Consider the following 8,178-nt stretch of genomic DNA (forward strand, 5'->3'; position numbering starts at 1 on the left):
CACGTAAACTGTGGCACCTATGAGCTTGCGGGTTTCCTCCTCTCAGGAGCCCACGCAGACAAACATCCTTTATAGGCTTCTCAAAGATAGGCGATTACTGTATTTAATAATTCATCCCGCGAGGGCTTCTACGCCACGGTAACTGGCAGCAGCCCTACTGTGGTCCAAGAAGCGACAGAAACCATTTAGCTGCTATGGTATAGCAACTAGCACCTCATAAGCAGCAGCTGTTAAGACGGCCAGACAGTGCAAAAAGAGGAAAACATACACATAACCCGAGGCGAGGCAGAAGCAATATAGGCCCCATACTAACTAGATTAAGCATGCTGCGAGCGAAGCTTGAATCGAAAGCTTCCTCCTGGCCTGACGTGACTAGTAATTCATACGACTCTTGCTATTAGCACGACGCCGAGGCTTGGCATGATAGAGAACTACATTTCCCACACGCAGCGCTTAGTATTCGCTGCCGAACGTCATGCCGTAAATCACCGCTTGACGTGACTCGGCTAGCTCAGAGCTAGGTGAACGCTGCCGTTTACAGACACCTGCAACCTACAAACTGAATCCTCCTAGCGTGATTCATTACTTGCTACGGAGCCATGTTTTCACGCGGGCCGCCGCTCTATGCCTTGACATGGCTAGCACATTGATTAACCAGCTAACAGCATCCTTACCGAAATAGCCGGCTAGCAATAGCCACCAGCTAGCTCCAAGCTGACTGTACATTAAACCTGTTGTTCCGCGCTAGCCGATACGGCCCGCGCCGTTGCAAAGTACTGACATTGTTATCGACAAACCCAACAACTGAGATTACTTTAACTCATGGTAGCCCAGTAAAGGCCCACCAGGGCACGAAATAAGTTAGCATTTAGCCCGTAGCCACAGCCAACTTCTATGATACTGAGTTTACCTTTAGCAACTTTAGCAAGCCTGTAGCACCTTTGAAATAGCTGATAGCAAAATATGGTTGAATCAACGTAGCAAAATAGTTGGCCAGAACGGTTGAATCAATATTCAACACCAACGTTGAAACTATGCTGAAATCACAACGCCATTTTATATTGATTCAACATTGGTGTTTAAGCACTATTTCAGCATTGATTCAACCATGATTCAACCATCATCTAAATGGTATTCTGCAAGCTGATTTTTAGTTGATTTTACGTTGAATCAACGTTATGAATCAATATTGATTCAACCATCATCTAAATGGTAATCTGCATGCACATTTTAGTTGATTTAATGTAGAATCAACATTAGGAATCAACATTGATTCAACCATCATCTAAATGGTAATCTGCATGCACATTTTAGTTGATTTTATGTTGAATCAACATCAGGAATAGAACACAGATTTAATTTATAAATTGATCATACTGAATCATGTTAGGAATCAATATTTATCCTGATCATCCAACAACCTAATGGTAATCTGCATGTACATTTTAAATTATGTGTATGCTGATCACTGTAAGGCTAGATCTTGTTCAAAATTACCATACATTTCCCAAAATGTGAAAATATAAAAATACAATGAGATTAGAATCTTCACATTTATTAAACTGAATTGAAGGCATTTAGTCCTGCTTTGAACTGCTTCAACAGATGATATATAGAACAAAACAGATGAAATATAGAACATACAAGGTTATAAATCTGCAAAAAGAAGGGAAAAAAAGTCCAAGTTCAAAAACAAAACGCTGTCCCGGTCTAGATGGGTTAAGACAAATTTCACATCACCTTGTTGTCAAAACACAAGACACACTTTTCAGGTTTGCACACACTTCTCACATAAAATCTCATAGCATCAATCCACAACACACAAATATTCAAATCTCTAAACTTTCGGGTCAGGCGAGCAATTCAGAGCCAGGTCCCACTGCTTCAGGCCATGGAGGAGGCTTGTGGAGATGTGGGCTTTGAGGCCTGTCAGGGCTTCATGCGGCACTCTAGGCCAGGGGTTTTCAAAGTGGGTGATGGGTAGGCCTGGGGCGGTATCGACATTTTGTTACCGCGATTACCGTCTTCCCATTTACCGCCGGTACTGCGGTAATTACCGCACCCCCGTATCTATTAATTAAGGTTCGGCGATAAGCCAAAATATTGCAATCATCCTCCCAAAAGTCGCCTCTCCACAGCCTGACTGCCCGAGTTATTCTCCGTACAGCACAGCGGGTATGGCTTTGAAAGGAGCAGATCTACAAGCTCACAACACATCGCATCCGCGACGCGTTCTGAGCGGGTTACCATAGTAACGTAGGCTAGCTACTTAGCTTTTCAGACACAAACAGCTGTGTGAACAAACCAGAAGAGGACGGGTAGTCAGATCGTGTACAGTGATTCTGTAAACTCACGTCACGTCTCAACTCTCAAATCGCAGTGATTGAGTGCTGCTATATACAGGTTTTAGTTACAAGACTTGACAGAAAAGGTTATAAAATCTCCGACGCGCCGACAGACGGGGCACAACGTGAGCGACGCGGTGGATAAATAGTTTCATTTTCGGTTTAGTCCACGCGGCCCGCGCTCCGCCAGTAATCCGTATGAATAAAAAAAGATATGCCACAACACAAGGTATGTATTAACATCCTTGTGTCGTGTGGAGAAAGTTTACGCTGCTCAGTACTCCTCTACGCTGGCTGCCCTGTGTAGGTCTGACTGTCTGTCTCTGAGAGTGAGAGTGACGTATGTGGCTTCCAAACTGTGGTACACGGCCCAGAGCAGAGCGGCATGGAGCGCATGCGGTCCTCGCTTCTCCCCTGTTTTAAAACTCGCTGGTTTTCCAATAAAAAATAGACTTTTTTTTGTCTTTTTTTACCGCGGTAAGCACACTGACACCGCGGTAGACCTCGGTTTACCGCGGTACGGCGGTTACCGTGTCCAACCCTAGTGATGGGGCACCCTGGGGTGCCACGACGGCAGTCCAGGGGTGCCGCGAGATCATTTGATAATATTTGGAATTTATTTGGACACTCAAATATTATTTAGTATAATTTTAAACTTGAAGTACAAAGTTATTTTCAGTCAGTTCTAACCAAAATGGCTATTATGTAATGGCTCAACGTTTTCCTCGCAACATAATCACTAAAATATCGTCACTGTCGGGCAGAAAACTTGTATCTCCAAGTTTCAAATGTGTACGGCTTTTGGTAAAGAAAAGCCCTGCTACATCATACAAGACTGTCGCACAAAACTATTGAAAACAGCCGATCTACAAGCACACAACGCGTTGTGGGCTTGTTTGGAGTGTTTGGGGGTAAACCTTTAGACCTACAGTCAATAAAATGTTTTGTCTGCATATTTGTGTGCTGTTTTATGTTTGTCTATGAGAGAAGTGGGCATACACTGGGTCATTTTACAAAAAGGGAATTGGTTCATTTACCAGAGTAATTGACATTCATTCAGTGTGTTCCATTTCGACAATTGTGTTTTCAATTTTGCTCTTCAGTGTTCTGTTCATGCTTGGTAGTGTTCAGCCAAAAGCTAGTTGTGTTTATTCAATGAATGCATGTGTGTGTCATGTGAAAATATGGCTGTGTTTACCAAATGAAAACACGAGTTCCATTTTGTGAACATGTTAAGAGATTTGATGGCAAAGAGTTGTTTTGCAAAGGGATGCCAGGGTTTAGCAATTTGTGTTTGATGTTTGGAGTTTTGTGTGTGCAGTTTTGAAACAAACGTACAGTTTTGAAAAATGTGTTTTAGCAATCGAAAAAAACTGTAACATACAGGCACATACTTACAGAGAATGCAAAATGTCCATTGGTCAGTGCAAAAAAGCAGAAGTGACATGGGCTGGACTCCCAGCAAAGCCGCACAGGAACAGTCAGTAACAATTATTCCAGTTAAGTTACAGTTGTCCAAACGACCGCTGTGTCTCTCTCTCATTGTATAACATTCACAAAGGACTTTCCCAGTCTCTCACATCTCCGTCCTGGGTAGATTAATCTATCGGCTCCTCTGTCTTAAGGTGGAGGGGGTGGGAGGATTTCTTCAAGTTTGTGTCCAGCTTCCACCCTGGCCAATCCTCCACCCCCTACAAGGAGAACCCAACAACGGAGCCCGCCTTCCTCACCAGTCTGTTGAGTTGAAGGTGTCACTCGCTCAGTTCCTCCCCAGCACGTTATTCCACATTAATTTAAAAAAAAACCCTGGCATAACAGTTTGGTGGCTAAACGATCCCAGTCTTCTCAGGAAGAACAGCCTGCTCTTCCCCTTGCGGTGAATCACCTCAGCGTTGTCCAACCAGTCCACCGATACTGCCTTCCATCCAGCTTCGGTGCTATACCGTAAGATTGGAGACAGAGAAGATGAAATTAGCTATAATAGCACATTAAACATGTTTTCCCCTAGCCCATATAGAACCTCTGCTGCATACTGTTATGCACCGCGGGATGGAAAATCATACTCTGGGAGCATGGAACTACCTTTACTTTTTGTGGAGGCATAGGGATATCCGCTTACGACCTCATCTCGAGGAGCACAACGGTATGCAGGGGAGAGTGAGGTTCTATATGGGGCTAGTTGTCCCCATGTTCGGTCCTTTGCTCAGTCAGTGGGGGATGTTACAATATTACATTAAAAAGTATTTGACTAGACTGGGAGAGACTCTCACCACTGCAACATCATGTTGAAGCTGGGCAGCATTTCTTTACTAACTACTGCACAATGTATCAGACACATTATTTCCCACATATAACCAATGCAATGGTGACATCATACTGTATATCGGAATATACTTTACAAAACGTGTAAGTGTAAGATAAACTTACTTTGAATCTTTTCCACTTTGGTGGGGTCCAGCATATGTTTGCCCTCGAGCTCTGGAACAACACCATGCCTCCCTGTGACAACTGCATCCTTCAGTTCTTCAGTCGTGAAGAATTTGTCAAACAACTGGTGGAACAGGCGACTGCAGTCCTTCTTAGCACTGTGGTGAATGGCTACCTGTTCCAACGAGAACACAGAGTCCACAGCCAGTGAACAGAGATTCCATGATTAACACATTTCACAAAGTTTCTGCTCTTCAAGTGGACCATGGAAACAGACTACACTGGCAGCCAAACCCAGCCTGAATCAGATCTGTGTCACATCCGGGTTGGAATCTGATTGGTTCCATGTGACCATTTAAGCCAATCAGATTCCAATCTGAATGTGACTCAGATCTGATTTAGGCTGGATTTGACTGCCAGTGTAAAGCAGGCCTAAAGGAAACTTAACTTTCTAGCTCTAACAGATCACAACGCGTAGTATGGGATATAGTTAAGATAGTTAATCTTCTCACTGTAGTGTGAAATGTATATTGAACATGTTCGTCTACCTCCCAAATTTTTACCTGGACTATAATCGTACCATCAAAAATGTAAAATCCATAATACATTTATACATACCTGGATATAGCTCTTGCACCTCAATGGCCAACACATAAACTTTTCACATTGGATCTGCCATCTCCATGTCCCCAACCATCTCAACAAGTCCCTGTAGAGCTTGCAGGTGTTCAATGCCTGGAATGAAGAGGAAAAAATATTATGGCAATCCCAACATATTCAAAGGTTGAGTAACAACAAATAAGTGTTAAATAGCGCTATATTCTGATAACAGTCATTGCTATGCCATTGCTATGGAATATTTATTTTCTCAGTAGCAGGGATTGTTCAATGGCAACCTTCTCTCCCCATCTCTCCAGTAAACAGAAAATGTAAAGTTTCAAGTGAGACAAAGAAATGAGCTGACAGAATTGACAACTGCAACACTATGCTTCATTTTTTGTGAATGGTGGGTGACCCAGCCAGGGTAGGGTATATTTATAACAACACACCCGGGGGTCTAGAGTAACTTAAAGAGATATTCCAATTTCAAAATTACTTTTTGTCATTTTAGCATCTAATTTTGGGAACACCCAGGACAGTTTTTGAATTTCTTCATTCTGTATTTAGATTTAGAAGCAGACACATATCACAGGGCAGTCGCTGATTACAGATGAGCATGGTCATCGCATAATTTCAGAAAAGTATAGTTTTAAGGGTGAATATTAGGGACAGTACAGTGAGCCATCTTAAAAACTTTAATTGAACTGTAACCTTACCTAGATAAACTTCAAAAGGTGGTCAATGGCTTGTCGGGCTGAGAGCTTTCCTGGTCTCGTTGCGGCCTTGAGGTGAGGGTGGCATGTGGTGGATAAGGCAAGATGGAGGACATCTCACTGTCCCATCCTGAAAATAAAAGGGTGGGGGGAAACAAAGACATTTTTACTAAAATCTGTTTACATTTTGGTTTCAAAACCATCCCCTCTTCCATTAGTATTATTCCTTTAATTCCAGCGTACCATTTTCCAGTTCTTCTGTTGTGGATTCAGCATTATGAAGCAGATCTACATGGTCGCCTGTCTGGGCGAGTCCACAGCTTTGTTCAAGGACTTACTGCATGTAGTGAGTAAGTAGGCCACTTCTGCAGCGATGTCATCACCAAACATCAGAAAATCCTGTATCTGCAGACAGGATGGAATACAAACAACATGGCATACATTTTAATGGGTTCACCCTATGACCAGGGATGTGATCTGTTTAAAGTCATTTTTTATTTCAGTTTGACTTTAAGGCAAGACAGTTCAAGAGCGACATACCATTCCTGCAATGTCAAGAAATCTTGTAAAGGTGGTGAATATTTCAGAGGACTTCACTGGGTCATGAACCATTGTTTGGCGATGGGTGAAGGTCTGTTTCATCTTCTCCTTGACCATCATCAGTGCGATGCCCTCAAGACACTGGGTTTCTGTCGTTAGCTGAAGAAACCCACTCCCATCTACTGGATTGTAATACTGCTCCTAAAAAACAAGAACATGTTTTATTTTTTCTCCTTAAAAAAACTAAACACATGCCCTTGTCTGGAGAATTGCGAAAATCAAGGTCAACAGGTCTGATATCTGTGACGATCAACTTGTTGGGGTTAGGAGAAAGGTATGTACTTGTAGGGGTTAGGAGAATGGTATGTTGGGACTTGGGACTAGTTCTGACCAATGGGCCATGGCTTGGAGCAGTGGTTCCCAAACTATTAGCTCAAGAGAAATTAGACATTTGCCCAGGACCCAAGCTAGTGAAAACAGCAGATCTACAAGCTCACAATGCGGTGCGACGCATTGTGAGCTTGTAGATCTGCTGTTTTCACTAGTTTAGGCCATTTTCACTAACTACTTTTTTATACAAATATAAGGGACGTTAAAAAAATTGTCTGCGACCCACATATGGATCCCGACCCACTGCTTGGGAACAAGTGGCCTAGTGGGCACCCACGCGATTTGCTACAATGTGATGTTGGGTTTAGTTTCTCAAAAACGTTAAGACAGTTTATACCCCTTACACCAGAGGGCCACTTGTCTTTTTACTGGACCCCCTTGCGATGCCCACCACAGTAGCAAAAATGCACTATAGGCCTGCACATTAAAAAATAACTTAACATGTGAAATTCAAACTATAATCAAAATCACATACCTGTCAGTGGCTGAGTGTTTCTTCTCTTCTTTTGTCCCTCTGAGGCTTCGTTTTGAAGTGTTTTAACTCTCCATGCAAGAAACCCACTCCCATCTACTGGATTGTAATACTGCTCCTAAAAAACAAGAACGTGTTTTATTTTTCTCCTTAAAAAACTAAACACATGCCCTTGTCTGGAGAATTGCTAAAATCAAGGTCAACAGGTCTGACATCTGTGGCGATCAACTTGTTGGGGTCAGCATATAGAACATTTGTTGAAATTTAGTTGAAATCTCACTCTTGTCTTTTCGAGCAATTCCAGGAGTGAGGAGTAAAGAAGTTAGACTTGTATTATGTACTTACATAGCCCAAAGTGCCCTAGGGATCGGCCAGGTATGGAAACAAGGCAGTGATTTGCGTAGTCCTCTTTAACACGCCTTGAAGGACTCTTCCTACAGTGTACACACACACACACATTATCAATTACACACACACACACACACACACACACACACACACACACACACACACACACACACACACACACACACACACACACACACACACACACACACACACACACACACACACACACACACACACGTTATCAATTAATTAAACCAATTTGATTCCAGAAATTAAATGAAATGATCTGACAAATGATGATGGATCAAGCACATGCCTCCTTTGAGTGTCAGATGTGTCATTT

The 8,178-nt window shown here is 42.6% G+C and overlaps 1 long non-coding RNA gene across 1 annotated transcript; it reads right to left on the bottom strand.

Moving 5' to 3' along the window:
• Positions 1–2,936: 2,936 nt before the first annotated feature.
• LOC308301475 lies at positions 2,937–7,945 on the bottom strand. The gene is made up of 8 exons (XR_013962886.1): positions 7,833–7,945; positions 7,491–7,605; positions 6,626–6,826; positions 6,329–6,490; positions 6,089–6,215; positions 5,391–5,507; positions 4,773–4,947; positions 2,937–4,282 (listed from the first exon to the last, which is right to left on the bottom strand). It is a non-coding gene; the product is annotated as an uncharacterized lncRNA (long non-coding RNA).
• Positions 7,946–8,178: the final 233 nt, after the last annotated feature.

Source organism: Nannobrachium achirus (genome assembly GCF_963921795.1).
Source record: "Nannobrachium achirus genome assembly, chromosome: 17".
Classification (NCBI taxonomy): domain Eukaryota; kingdom Metazoa; phylum Chordata; class Actinopteri; order Myctophiformes; family Myctophidae; genus Nannobrachium; species Nannobrachium achirus.